The 14,528-nt window shown below is 42.1% G+C and overlaps 1 long non-coding RNA gene across 3 annotated transcripts; it reads left to right on the top strand.

Moving 5' to 3' along the window:
• Positions 1-469: 469 nt before the first annotated feature.
• On the top strand, positions 470-10,751 carry LOC129633143 (uncharacterized). 3 transcript variants are annotated; one of them, XR_008704915.1, is made up of 4 exons: positions 470-1,294; positions 3,372-3,531; positions 5,235-5,362; positions 8,649-8,990. It is a non-coding gene; the product is annotated as an uncharacterized LOC129633143 (long non-coding RNA). The 3 variants fall into 3 exon arrangements; XR_008704916.1 differs by lacking the exons at positions 3,372-3,531; positions 8,649-8,990 and adding an exon at positions 10,683-10,751; XR_008704914.1 differs by lacking the exon at positions 3,372-3,531.
• Positions 10,752-14,528: the final 3,777 nt, after the last annotated feature.

Here is a 14,528-nt window from a genome sequence, read left to right on the forward strand (position 1 = left end):
GGACATGACTGAGTGACTTCGCTTTCACTTTTCACTTTCATGCATTGGAGAAGGAAATGGCAACCCACTCCAGTGTTCTTGCCTGGAGAATCCCAGGGATGGGGGAGCCTGGTGGGCTGCTGTCCATGGGGTTGCACAGAGTTGGACACGACTGAAGTGACTTAGCGGCAGCAGCAGCAGCATTCTGGGTTTGGGGCTTCCCAGGTGGCTCAATAGTAAATAATCTGTCTGCAATGCAGGAGATGCAGTTTCCATCCCTGGGTCGGGAAGATCCCCTGGAGAAGGAAATGGCAACCCACTGCAGTATTCTTGCCTGGGAAACCTCATGGACAGAGGAGCCTGGCAGGCTTCAGTTCATGGGGTCACAAAGAGTCAGACACGGCTAAGTGACTACACAATTCTAGGTTTAACAAGTTGGGTTGGTAGCTTGATCCACCCGCTTCCAGCTACTTTCTACCATACTATTACTACTACTACTACTAAGTCGCTTCAGTCGTGTCCGACTCTGTGCGACCCCATAGACTCCCCCGTCCCTGGGATTCTCCAGGCAAGAACACTGGAGTGGGTTGCCATTTCCTTCTCCAATGCATGAAAGTGAAAAGTGAAAGCGAAGTCGCTCAGTCGTGTCCGACTCTTAGGGACCCCATGGGCTGCAGCCTACCAGGCTCCTCCGTCCATGGGATTTTCCAGGCAGGAGTACTAGAGTGGGATGCCATTGCCTTCTCCGACTTTCTACCATAGTGGTTCTCAAAGTACGGTCCTTGGACTAGCATAAGCATCACCTGGAACTTTTTAGAAATGTGATTTTCAGGCCACACCTCAGACCCACTGAATCAGCAATTGTGGGGGTGGGAAGCAGCAGTCTGTGTTGTAACAAGCCCCTCAGGTGACTTGGATATACCCTAAAGTCAGAGACGCACTGGTGTATTATCACTGTTGTAGCTTGAGGGGCCTGTTGCCATTCCCCTAGAGACCAGCCAGAGCAGGAAGCAAGGACTTCAGTCTTCTGAATTTGGGGCAGTACCAAATCCTCGGTTTCCTGATGAGTGATGCCAAAATTCTTAGTGTAACTGAGTTTTTATATAGCCTATGAAGCTTTTGTTGGCTGGAAACTGGCAGCATTAAATTGGAGAGTCAGTTACAGGCTACAGCTGCAATCTTGGTCAAAGTTACAAGCAGGGAAGAGGTAACAGAGGGAAGGCAAAGTAATGCAATTATCGGCCCCTCCTATCTGGGCTGTGAAGCAGGAGTATGAGATAGGAGGGGAAGGAGGAAAGGCAAGGGTCTACACCAGGTGAGACCAGAGGGCCTTAGTCTGGGAGATTTTTTTTTTGGGTGCTAATGTCCTTCAAGTTTGTTATAAGTGCAAATGAGATCTATTTTCCTCTTCATAGGGACCTGCTCTTTTGCTGAGGGAAAGAGCTAGGGTGTGCTGTGTTAAAAGCTGAAAGAAAATCTCCCTGATCACTTCAGGGCCAGGCAGAGTAACAAAACATGCAAGGAACTTTTACAAAGGAGTCTTAATGTGCTTGACAAAGGATTCCTTTGCTTACCCCCATAAAACCAGTTTACTCTAATCCATTTTGTCCTGGGATTAGATGTTGTGAGTACTGAGGTGAACATGCCGTAGACCCTGCCTTTGAGTGGATCACACTCTAGAGGAGACAGGTGAGGAAGTATATTTCCACACCTTGTGTTAATTGCTGTGTGAGTGAGGTACAGTCAGAATCCAGAGGGGAGAAGGACTAATTCCGGATGGCGGTAGAGGTGTATCAGGAAAGACCTCACAGAAGCAGACCCTGAAGCTGGATTTTGGAGGGTGATAGGTTGGTAGTCAAGATGGGCAGAGTGTTTTCAGCTGGAACCAGGGCCCAGTGGGGTGAAGCAGCAAACTGAGTCTTGTGAACTATTGGTAATCAGGGTCGTTATGGGTAAATCATGAGACGGGAAGTGGTGAGGGAGGCCACTGTAGGGCTGAGCAGGGCTGAGGACCTTTGTAGGCTATGCTGAAGGAACTTGATCACACTGATCTGTAGCTGGCAAACCTTGCTGATCACCAGAATTACCTGGGCAACTTCCGAAACAATACCTGCGTCCCACCTGCAGAGGATCATAGTTCAGTAGGTCTGGGTGTCTCCCCAGGTGATCAGGAGGAGAAAGGCTGACCAGCAGAAAAGAGGCTGGGAAAAGCAAAACAGCGGGAGTAGCAATACTGAAAAGCAACCTGGAGAATTGGTCCAGTAGATTGTGGGGTGACTAGGTTTCTACCCCACTCTTTTTCTCCCCTACTTTAAAAAGAAATGTTTGGGCTTTCGAGACTGGCTTTTGTACAATCTTAACTGGATGAGTGCTTGTTGCAGAACATCTGCTGATGTGCACTGGGGCATTAAGAGTGTTACTAATACCGATCTGGGTTTGGCAGGAGCCCCATCTGTGTGTAAAGTTTATTTGGCTCTACACGCGTCATCTCAAGTAGTCACAGTAATGGTAACAAATGAGGCATGTTAGGATTTATTGTTACAGTACATATTTATTAATATTGTTTCCCCAAAAATTGATTAAAAAATACATGTTTAAATTTACTTTGCATGTAAAACAAAACTAACAGGGATGAGTTCCTCTGAGTGAAGACAAGATTGGTCAAGACTGAACTATAAGCACTAATAGAGAGTGTCTACTACAAATAAGCAAATCAGCAAAGGAGTTTAAAGTAGAGTGAATCCTTGGGCCAGAAATAATAATTTGTTGGAAGTTCTGTTTGGAAGCACTAGATGGTGAAGCACAGCCTTTTGTTGCCTTGGGGGAAGAGTCGATCACAGAGTTTCCCAGGTGTCTTGTTTGGATCCAAACAGTTGATATTTGAACTCTCCATCTACTTTAAAAGTATAAAACATGTGATAATAGTGCCCCCTCCAAAGTAAATGTTCTATATGTTGTGTGCTGACCTATATGAAACGAATAATACAAGCAATGATAGGTTCTCACTATTAAACTTTTTTATGTCATGATGTGGTAGATTATATTTTCCAGTGATGGCAAGCGTCAATACCTCCCACTGCACTTTTTACATGATGACTTTGACATTGCCCATTGAAAGTTGGAGTCTACATTCCTCTTACGGGTTGTTTCTTCAAAAATTAATATGTTGAGGTCCTGACCTGCAGTATTTCAGAATACGCCTTTATTTGGAGATAGGGTCTAGAGGTTGTCAAGTTCAATTGAAGTCATTAGGAGTAACCCTGGCTGTTGTTCAGTCACTGAGTCATGTCCGACTCTTTGTGACCCCATGGACTGCACCGCGCCAGGCTTCCCTGTCCTTTGCCATCTCCCAGAGTTTGCTCAAACTCTTGTCTCCCTAATCCAATATAAAGGGGGGAAATTTGGACACAGAAGGATAGTGAGGTGAAGAGACATAGAAGATGACCATCTGTAAGCCAAGGAGAGTGGCCTGGAACAGATCCTTCTCTCACAACCCTCAGAAGGAATTAGTTCTGCTGACAATTTGATTTTGGACATCTAACTTCCAGAATGGTGAGACAGTCGTTTAAGCCACCCAATCTGTGGAACTTTTTACGGCAGCCTAATAAACTAACACAGCTCCCTCCCCTTGAATCTGGGGGAGTTATGACTACTATGGGAATAGCACATGTGACTTTTCAGGCTAGCTTCTAAAAGGCAATGTAGCTTCCACTTGTTCTTTCAGGAGACTGGTCCCCTACGCTGTGAGGAGGCCCAGGCCTCTGAAAAGGTCACTTGGTGTTCCAGCTGAGTCCCAGGTGACAGCTCTCATCAACTGCTGGAGGCGTAAATAAAGACACTTCCAGACGATTCCTGTCCACAGCCCTGAGTCCCCCCAGCCTTCAAGGCCTCCTAGCTGAGCCCCCATATAATGTAAATATATCAACCCTTCTGTGCTCCTTGGGAATTCCTGATTCACAGAAGTTGTCAGCATAGTAATAAGTTGTTTCAAGCCTAAATTTGGAAATAATTTCTGTTACTTAGTAGTTGGCAATATCTTTGTTTCAAATTTTTACTTTACCTGACTGGTGTTTTTGTTGAGACCATGAGGTACCTTAGCCCCTAGACAAGGGTCTTCACTTCTCTTGGCCCTATGTGACATTAGGCTCAGGCTTTAGTCAGGAACAATTGGTGACCCTGCCTCAAGTCAATTTAATAGACTTAATGAATGAACTTCAGACGAACTGAACAGGATAGGGAACAGTGGCTCAGAAGCGAGGGTAGGAATTTCAGAACAACTTCTGAGATGATTACAAGTTCATTAGCAAGGTTAGTGCACTTTGCCTGAAGCAGGGGAGGAACCTTGGAGGCCCATAAAGCAGTACTTTCCTCATTTGGGACAGAGTCCAAGAAAAAAAAAAAAAAGCCTGCTTGTCAGGGGGGTATGGTGGAGGAATGTAATAAGTATTGGCTAGAAAGAAGGAACTGGGAAGCAGATTGTGGCAGGATCTTAAATCTCAACCAAACTCCAGAGCACTGCCAATCTGACTCCCCCGCAAGTTCAGTGTCTGAATCCCTCATGAGCAGAGTTAGGGAAGAAGACATGGACCCATCTGTGCTGAGAAGCTGTGTTCATCAGACTCTTAAGTATGTTTCATACTTTAAGGAGAATGTAATCTGTAATCTGCCCCCAATTATTCCCTAGCTCACTCTTCCTTTTTGCTTTTGCTTTGCCTTTCCTTGCTTTTTAAAAAAATTCATTTAGATAAATTTCAAATTTTGCCAGGGATGGGGGAATTAAAAAAAAAAAAAAACAGCTTTACTGAGGAATAATCATACACTACACTACATGTATTTGAAGGGTAGGATCTGATAAGTCTTGACATATGTATATACCAGTGGAATCATCATCATAATCAAGATAGTGAGCATATTCATCAGTTCCAAAACTTGACCTTTAAACCCATCTCTATCATTTCTAATCAGACTAAAGGGATGAGGGAATTTTGACTCCCACATGTCAGCCTTGTTTGAGAGGCATATTGCCCCTAGTGGCAAGGTGTGGGTCATGACCACCATGCTTGCTGGAAACCTCTCCCCCATAAGGAGAAAAGTGGAAATTAAGACTCTGTACAAGTGGAATGAGGGTGGGTATGTATGCGTGTATGTATGGGTTTCTTACCGGCCCTTTCTTGATTACCCTGATAGACCTTATGAATTGCTTTGTTACCTGAGGACTTCTTGAGTATAGTTTCTCTATGCTTGTTCATTGATAGGTATTGTGCAGGAGATAAAAGGGAAGATTTCCAAGCTCACCAGTGGTGTTAAGAAGTGAGAGGAACCACTTCATACTCATTAGAATGACTACTTCAAAAGATGAAAAAACAGAAAACAACAAGTGTTGGTGAGCATGCAGAAAAATTGAAACACTTGGGAATATATAATAGGATTCAACCACTATAGAATACAGTATGCTGCTGCTGCTGCTAAGTCACTTCAGTCGTGTCCAACTCTGTGCGACCCCAGAGACGGCAGCCCACCAGGCTCCCCCGTCCCTGGGATTCTCCAGGCAAGAAACTGGAGTGGGTTGCCATTTCCTTCTCCAATGCATTAAAGTGAAAAGTGAAAGTGAAGTCGCTCAGTCGTGCCCAACTCCCAGCGACCCCATGGACTGCAGCCCACCAGGCTCCTCCGTCCATGGGATTTTCCAGGCAAGAGTACTGGAGTGGGGTGCCATTGCCTTCTCCAAGAATACAGTATGGTAATGCCTTAAAAATAATGTTCCTGTATAACCCAGCAATTCCACTTCTGAGTATATTTCCCAAAGAATTGAAAGCAAAGGCTCAAAGATATATTTATATACCTATGCTCATGGCAGCATTATTCATAATTTCCAGAAAGTGGAAGCAACCGGTGTCCATCCATGGATGAATGGATAAACAAAATGTGATCTGTATATCCAAAGGAATATTTTTCTCAGCCTATTAGGAAATTTTGATACATGTTACAACATGAATGAATCTTGAAGACATGCTAAGTGAAAAAAAAGACAAACATAAAGGACAACTATTACATGATTCCATTTATATGAGGTACCTAGAACAGTCAAGTACATGGAGAAAGTAGAACCGTGGTTACCAGAGGGTGAGGAGAAGGAGAAAAGGGATCTACTCTTTAATGGGTTCAGAGGTTTGCAAGTTACATAGATTTCTGTGGATGGATGGTGGCACAACAATGTGAATACATCTAGTGCACTGAATAGTACACTTAAGAATAGTTCACTTCAGTTCAGTCGCTCAGTTGTGTCCAACTCCTTGCGACCCCATGAATCACAGCACGCCAGGCCTCCCTGTCCATCACCAACTACTGGAGTTCACTCAAACTCACGTCCATCAAGTTGGTGATGCCATCCAGCCATCTCATCCTCTGTCATCCCCTTCTCCTCCTGCCCCCAATCCCTCCCAGCATCAGAGTCTTTTCCAATGAGTCAACTCTTCACATGAGGTGGCCAAAGTATTAGAGTTTCAGCTTTAGCATCATTCCTTCCAATGAACACTCAGGACTGATTTCCTTTAGAATGGACTGGTTGGATCTCCTTGCAGTCCAAGGGACTCTCAAGAGTCTTCTCCAACACCACAGTTCAAAAGCATCAATTCTTCGGCGCTCAGCTTTCTTCACAGTCCAACTCTCACATCCAAACATGACCACTGGGAAAACCATAGCCTTGACTAGACGGACCTTTGTTGGCAAAGTAATGTCTCTGCTTTTCAATATGCTGTTAGGATGGTAAATTTTATGTATATTATATACTATAATAATAAAAGAAGTAAGAGAAAATAGAAAATTCTGTGTGGAATTTTTGGCCTGATTAGAGGTTAATGTGAACATGCTTAACAATTTTTTCCCCTATGTTAAAATTTATATATATAATGGGGAACTTCAGCCATATGGACAACATTTTTTTCTTATATCAAGCAGTAGTGCCTCAGTGTCTCGTAATTCTTTTAATTATCTTTTTACATATATAAAATATATTACAATATAAAATTTAGAAAGTATAAATGTTTGTTTATTTAACAAATACTTTTAAAGCACTTAGTCTACGCCTGGTTCTTTTATTACTGGGGTTACAGCAGTAAGTAAAAAAAAAAAAAATCTGATATAATTCCTCCCTCCATGGAGCTCACATTCCTGTGGGGGGAATGTTTGCATGCAGCACTTTTTTTTTTTTTTTTTCCCAATGAACCACTTTTTATATAAATGATTATTTTCTTGGAATTGATTCCTAGAAGTAGAATCACTGAGCCAAACAATATAAACATTTTAAGGCTCCTACTATATCGTACCAAATGCCTTCCAGTCCCATCAGCAAGTCATAGGAGTATCCCTTTCTTCACACCTTACCATCCTTAGCTATCTTTCCCCCACTTTGGGAAGGAAGATAAAAGGGAAGTTTTCCAAGCTCAAATTGTTAAGCACATTCACTTAACCTTCTGATCAGTCCAAAAATTCCACACAGAATTTTATCTTTTCTGTCATTGCTTTTGCTGAAATCAAGATTGCTGGGAGAAATATCAATAACCTCAGATATGCAGATGAAAGCACCCTTATGGCAGAAAGTGAAGAACTAGAGAGTCTCTTGATGAAAGTGAAAGAGGAGAGTGAAGAAGTTGGCTTAAAACTCAACATTCAGAAAAGTAAGATAATGGCAGCTGGTCCCATCACTTCATGGGAAATAGACGGGGAAACGGTGGAAACAGTGAGAGACTTTACTTTTTTGGGCTCCAAAATCACTGCAGATGGTGACTGCAGCCATGAAATTAAAAGATACTTACTCCTTGGAAGAAAAGTTATGACCAACCTAGACAGCATATTAAAAAGCGGAGACATTACTTTGCCAACAAAGGTTCTTCTAGTCAAAGCTATGGTTTTGTATGTATATGAGAGTTGGACTGTAAAGAAAGCTGAGCACTGAAGAATTGATGCTTTTGAACTGTGGTGTTGGAGAAGACTTTTGAGAGTCCCTTGGACTGCAAGGAGATCCAACTAGTCCATCCTAAAGGAAATCAGTCCTGAATATTCATTGGAAGGACTGATGCTGAAGCTGAAACTCCAATCCTTTGGCCACCTGATGCGAAGAACTGACTCATTTGAAAAGACCCTGATGCTGGGAAAGATTGAAGATGGGAGGAGAAGGGGGCGACAGAGGATGAGATGGTTGGATGGCAACACCAACTCAATGGACATGAGTTTGAGTAAACTCTGGGAGATGGTGATGGACTGCGAGGCCTGGCATGCTGAAGTCCATGGGGTCACAAAGAGTTGGACACGACTGAGCGACTGAACTGTCACTTCTTTTATTATTATAAAAAAATACACATAAAATTTACCATCCTAACTATTTTTGTCCTCTGTCCCCTATTTATGTCCACTGGTCATATTTGTTGTAATTACTTCTCCCATCTGATCTTTTCCCTGTTGCTTCTCTCTCTCTCTATATATATATATATATAAATTTTTTTACACAATTTTTATGTAGCAAAATGTATCCATCTTTTTCTTCACAATTTATTCCATCTCTAATACTTAAGGTGCTTGCACATTCTAAGATCCAATTAAAAAACTCCTATATTTTTCATTAAAAATGGTTTCATCTAAAAAATGTTTTCATCACTTCCCTTTATTTTCAGCTAAAATATTACAGTTGGGGGACAGAAGAGGATAAAGCACTTTGAAAAACTCTCCCCAAGTGAGAAGTCCTTGTCATCCTCTCCCCATTCTAAAGAACCACCAGTTTTATTCACCTGGAATTTATTTTGATATATGGGCTAAGTGTCTGATTTTATTTTTTTGGCTCCCTAGAAAAGTTAATTGACTGTCCTATAAAATTTACTGAATAATTCCTTCCTTTCCCCTCTAATCTGTCATACCACATTTAAAGTTGTATACTAAATAATCCATGTTCACAGTTCACGGCCTGATTCTGGACTCCACAGTTTGCACCATCTCTTTATTTCTATGTGAAGTCCCCATTGTTTTAATTATTATATTTATTTAATTATTATAGCTACATAATAATATCTATGTAAGGCAAGCTCTAGCACCCAATAACTCTTCAAGAAATTTCTTGGTTATTCTCACTCTTTTGTTCTTTGATATAATCTTTGAATGAAGTTTTTAAAAACCACAAATTTTTTTTTTTTTTTACTGTAATTGCATTAAACTCACAAATATCAGGGCTTCCCAGGTGGTTCAGTGGTTAAGAATCCACCTGTGAAGTAGGAAACATGGGTTCAATCCCTGGGTTGGTAAGATCCCCTGGAGAAGGAAATGGCAACCCACTCCGGTATTCTTGCTTGGGAAATCCCATGGACAGAGGAGCCTGGCGGCCTACAGTATGGGGTTGCAAAGACACAAATTAGCAACTAAACAACAACAACAACACAAATATCAATGTTTTAAAAATAGTCATTATGACCACCTATCCAGTTACAGTTGTGATACAGCAGAGCACTTGATTTATCTATGTTCGTTTCACACCAGCAAAGCCTTGCCAAACACCATATGTGGATGCAAAGATGGCCGACACACATCTTCTTAAAGACTTCACTGATGATTAATCCACGCTAGAGCGTTGTGAATGCAACAGAATATGCAGTTGAAGGTACAATTTGATACATTTTGACAGGTATGCTGCTAAGTCACTGCAGTCGTGTACGACTCTGTGCGACCTCATAGACGGCAGCCCACCAGACTCCGCCGTCCCTGGGATTCTCCAGGCAAGAACACTGGAGTGGGTTGCCATTTCCTTCTCCAATGCATGAAAGTGAAAAGTCAAAGTGAAGTCGCTGAGTTGTGTCCAACTCTTTAGGACCCCATGGACTGCAGCCTACCAGGCTCCTCCATCCATGGGGTTTTCCAGGCAAGAGTACTGGAGTGGGGTGCTATTGCCTTCTCCTTTGACAGGTATACATCTATGAAATTGTTACCACAATCAAGATAATGAACCTAATCATCACTCCTAAGTTTTCCTCGTGCCCCTGTGTAATCCATTCTCCCATTTCCCCCACTACCTTCAGGCAACCGCTGACCTGCTTTCCATCACTCTAGATTAGTTTGCATCTTTTAGAACTTTATATATGTGGAGTTGTACAGAATATATTCATTTTTTATCTGGCTTTTTTCCCTTACCAGGCTTGCCTGGTGGCTCAGACAGTAAGGAATGTGCTTGCAATACAGGAGACCTGGGTTCAGTTCCTGGGTTGGGAAGATTCCCTGAGAAGGGAATGGCTACCCACTCCAGCATTCTTGCATGGAAAATTTCATGGACAGAGGAGCCAGGCGGGCTACAGTCCATGGGATCACAGAGAGTCAGACATGACTGAGAAACTAACACTTTTCCCTCACCATGATTTTGAGATTCATTTGTCTTATTGCATGTGTCAACAGTTCCTTTTTATTGCTTGGTAGTATTCCACTATGTAGATATGCTTCATTCATCTATTAATGGACATTTGGGTTGTTTCCAGTTTGTTACTTTCACTGACGAAGCTGCTATGAACATTCACATACAAGCATATGAATGACCATATGCTTTTGTTTTTCTCGGATAAAGAGCTAGCAGTGGAATGACTGGTCATGTAGTTGGTGTCTTTTTCACCTTTCAAGAAACTGCCGTATTTTTTTTTTTCCTAAGTGGTTGTACCATTTTGCTTTCCCATCAGGAGATGCCAAGGCAATTCAATGACTAGCCTGTCAACAAACAGCACTGAAACAATCAGATATACAGATGCAAAAAAAAAAAAAAACAACAAAATAAGCCTCTATCTATACCTCAGACCACATACAAAAATTTATCCAAAGTGGATCACGGACCTAAATGTAAAGCCTAAAGCTCTAAAACTTGTAGGAGAAACTACTTTAAAGAGGCTGAGGTTGGGTAGGATTCTGCTGAGGATGTGGCATTTGAGCCAGACCTTGGATAAAGTAGAACTGAATGGACTCAGTAGCAAACTAGACATTGCAGAGTGAGGGAGGAATCAGACTTGGTCTGAGTCTCAACTGGCAGGATGGCAAGAGACTGACACGGAAGCAATGAGGCATACAGAAGGAATCATGGGATCAGAAGTCAGAAGAGAGCATTTGAGTCACCAGCACAAAGTCAAGGTAGATACATCCAGCACACAGCTGGAAGCAGCACACCACAGCTCATGGAAGAGCTATTATTGGCCTAATAATAACAGATAATGCTATGAGAGTGGATGATGCTATATAGAATGAGGTAGAGTTGAAGACACAATCTTGGGGAACACCGACATTCAGGTGATGAAGGAATTAAAAAGCAGCTTAGATGGAGCAGTGCCAAAACTGCCATGGAAAGACCAGATGAGATGATTATCTTTGACTCCTGTCTTGATCTTCTGTCCTATGTTCAATGTGAGGAAGTCTCATGAGATCCTTCAAATTACACCTAGAATTCAACCACTCTCACCATCCCCCCTGCCATCCCCCTGATTCGAGCCACCAGCAGGTCTCATCTTCATTAAAGCAATCACTTTCTAACCTATCTTCCTATTTCTTCCCTTGTTCGATACAGGATATTCTTAATAGAGCAACCAGAGAGGCCCTTTCCAGTATTTAAGGATTTAAGTTTGAGCAGGTCACTGCTCTGCCTGACATCCTACAATGACTCCCCATCTTACCTAGAGTAAAAGCCATTCTTTCTAATGCCTACAAGACCTTGCATGGTTGCCTCCTTCCAGCCCCCAACCCTTTGACCTCTTTTCCTGTCCTTCCATTCTGTATCATTCTCCCCTTTATCCACTCCACTAGATCACCTGACCTGCTTGCCACTCCTTGGATATAACAAGCATACTGTTATTGAAAGTGGGGTCTGGCTGCTGCCACTCAAAAGTCAATAAAAGAGGCAAGTTGGTGGAAAGAAAAGTTTGCTTTATTTTGGATGCTGGCATTTGGGGTAGGTGGGGTGGACTCCTGTCCAAAGGCCGACTCCCGCCTACACCCCGGCAATCAGGGGCAAGAGCTTTTATAGATGGAGGGAGGAGGCTACATGCAAAAACGCAGTTAGCTCTGACAGTCATCTTGAGACTGGTCATGTGGTGGACTGACCGGGGTCATCTCGATTGTTTTAGGTAGGTAACTGTCCCATTCCAGCGTCAGCTTGCTTCCATTTCTTTGAGGCAAATTCTAGGAGCCGTGACAGCTTATGTCATGGCTGCAGTTTGGTTATCATGTGGTTAAGTCTTCCTCCACCTGGTGGAGGTTTCATTATCTATAAAGCAGCTCACAGGCCATGGCTCAGAAGATTACCTATAGCCCCTGAGGAGGAATTAGAGGTCCTCGACTGTGCTTACAGACTAAACTACTACTACTCGGTCTCCTTGGACTGTTTTCCTTTGTTTCTGCATTTTCTCATTTCTCCAATTAAACTTATTCTTTGGCCGAAGTGTTTCCACAGACAAAAGGCAGAGGACACAGGGTGGGGAGGTGGGAAGGACCGTAAGGTCCTGCTCTGTTTCACTACCTCAGGGCCTCCGTGCTAATCATCCTCCTGCCTAGATTTCTTCTCCCCTAGACATGCAGCTGTATCACCATTCCAGTCTCTGGTCATCACTGAAAACTGTAACCCACTTGTTTCTTCCATCCTGTACTCTCACCACTTCCAACACTGTAACCCCTACTCTCTTCGCTCACGGTATCCACTACCTTCTATCATACCATATAAGTCATCTATTAATTAATATATTCATTTTATTTCTTGTGGTATGTACTCTCTTATACTAAATATATATAACTCCCTAGGGCAGAGATCTTTTTAAACATTTTATTGATTTTTGGCTGCACTGGGTCTTCCTTGCTGCGTGCGGGGTTTCTCTAGTTGCAGCGAGCAGGGGCTAGTCTTCATTTCGGTGAGCGGGCTGGTTATTGTGGCGGCTTCTCTTGCTGTGGAGCACAGGCTCTAGGGTACACAGGCTTAGCTGCCCTGTGACATGTGGAATCTTCTTGGATCAGGGATCGAACCCATGTCCCCTGTACTGGCAGGTGAATTCTCATCCATTGGACCACCGGGGAAGTCTGGGCAGAGATCTTTTTCCCCTATTTACTTACATATCCCATGTGCCTAGAACGGTACCTGCCCCATAGTGGATAATAAAAATTTCTTAAGTGAATAAATGAGAAGAATCCTTACTCTGGGCAATTAGAAAGTTATTGTTAACTCTTTATCATATTATTTCAGTGAGCTCCATTTTCCAAACTGGTGTTTCATGGTAAAATAAACTTGGAAAGTGTTTCATTGCATCTGTATCCCTCTGGAAGTATCACAATGTACTTTATATACCAAAAAAACTCCAAGTGCCACAGTAAAGGCACCTGCTTTCTTCATTTAACTCAGTTTTTCCTAAATGTGGACAGCCAGACTTTTCCATGGCACATTAATTAATACAGCAGTGGTGTTCAGAGTTGGAATGAGGGTCTAAGCAGTGGGCAAGAGATGACGTTGGAAGCAATGTGGATAAACCAGCCTTTTGAAAACAGGTGATGAAAGGAAGGGGAGAGGACGGGACTTCTTGCATTGGCACACTCAGGAGAGAAGAACATGTTTGCAAGCTGAGACGAGCGTTAAGAGAAAAAGAGGATAATTATGAGCCAAGTTCCAGGGAAGGTAGAAAAGAATAGCAAGATCATGATATAAACATATATATATTTTTTAAATAGTAGCTGTCAAACTTTTTTTTTTTTACTGTGGCCCACACTAACAAATTTCACTTTACATGGCAACTCAGTACACACACATGCATTAAAAAATAGAAAATAACTGAAGTAAAGTTTCACAAACTATTCTTAGCATCATGGTGTGTCATCTGATGCTATTGTTTTACTCTATTCCATCGCCTTCCGTCCCATCCCGTCACATTCCATCCAATTCTATTTTCTCTCAGTGCTGACTGCAACTCACTCACTTGATTTCATGAGCCAGAATTTTGTCCTTTCCAGCTGCTTTTGGGGAGACTTCTTTAAAATGATCTCCAAGTTCAATCCATTCTTCAGTTGTATCCCTTCTGCTATTTATTTCATTGATTTGTTCTTTTTATTTCATCTATTACATTCTTCAGTGTTTCCACTAGGTTTTTAAAAAGTTATTTATTTTTCTTGCTTAATGTTACTAACAAGTTCCCTTTCTTCCTTAAGATGTTTATCACACTTGCTTTAAATCCTTGGTGTCTGTTGCAATATAAACTGTTCAGTTTCTAGTCTTTCTTTCACACTAATAGTGCTCTTCAGGTGCCTGAACTCGGCAACTTGGACATTGCTCATTGTGAGAAATTTGGGAAAACATAGAAAAGTACAATATAAATACCTAAATAAAAACTAGCCATACTGTCACTTCTTGGGAATCACCACTTGACATTTTAGTGCATTTCATTTCAGTCATACAATCTACATGTTTACAGCATATAGTATATTAAATATAATTAGTACGTATTACATAGAATTTTTGCTCTGGCCTCTTCATTTACCTTCATCTTGAGGTTTTTTCAAGTTATTAA

The sequence above is a fragment of the Bubalus kerabau genome, chromosome 18 (genome assembly GCF_029407905.1).
Source record: "Bubalus kerabau isolate K-KA32 ecotype Philippines breed swamp buffalo chromosome 18, PCC_UOA_SB_1v2, whole genome shotgun sequence".
Lineage (NCBI taxonomy): Eukaryota > Metazoa > Chordata > Mammalia > Artiodactyla > Bovidae > Bubalus > Bubalus kerabau.